Genomic DNA, 665 nt, shown 5'->3' on the forward strand with positions numbered 1-665 from the left:
AGTACATCCACCACCGGAACATGGGGGTTGTAGAGGTGAATCGTCACCACCCGGTCCCGTTGTGACGGAAGCGTGAAGAGCGGCTCCGCTGTGAGGATCGACAGTGGAGCCCGGTCCCCTTTCTCCTTGAACGCCTTCAGGAACTTGATGCATCCCGCCACGTTCCGGAACGTCACTTCGAAGTATCCACTGCTGGGGAAATCCTGCAGGCAGAAGACGTCCGTCGCTTGAAATCCGCAGCAATCGAAGAGAATTTTCTTGATGAAGAAGGTGCGATCGACCGGTGCATCTCCTTCCTTGTCCGTCACGAACACCCGAACTGTGTTGCGCACTCCCTGGCCCGAAGCTCGAAAATTGGTTATAGCCATTTTACTCAAAGCTTCCCCATAATCACGCTTCGGTTAAACCTCATTAGCTACGATATTGCCACTGCGCAAAACTCAAATCCCCTACTATTACTGCTCTATTGTTCTTGCACTTCTCAGAGATTTGCCTACATATCTGCTGTTCTATCTCCCACTGACTGTTTGGGGGTCCATAGTACACTCAGTGTACTATGATTGCCACTTTTTTTGTTCCTTAGCTCGATCCATATAGTCTCATCTGATAAACCTTACAACATATCATCCCTCCTCACAGCTGTAATAGTTTCTTTGACCAAAATT

At 48.9% G+C, this 665-nt stretch overlaps 1 pseudogene; it reads right to left on the minus strand.

Moving 5' to 3' along the window:
• Positions 1-384: 384 nt before the first annotated feature.
• On the minus strand, positions 385-441 carry LOC137360621 (U4 spliceosomal RNA; annotated as a pseudogene).
• Between the last annotated feature and the right edge of the window lie 224 nt (positions 442-665).

Source organism: Heterodontus francisci, unplaced genomic scaffold, assembly GCF_036365525.1.
Source record: "Heterodontus francisci isolate sHetFra1 unplaced genomic scaffold, sHetFra1.hap1 HAP1_SCAFFOLD_59, whole genome shotgun sequence".
In the NCBI taxonomy this organism is placed as follows: Eukaryota; Metazoa; Chordata; class Chondrichthyes; order Heterodontiformes; family Heterodontidae; genus Heterodontus; species Heterodontus francisci.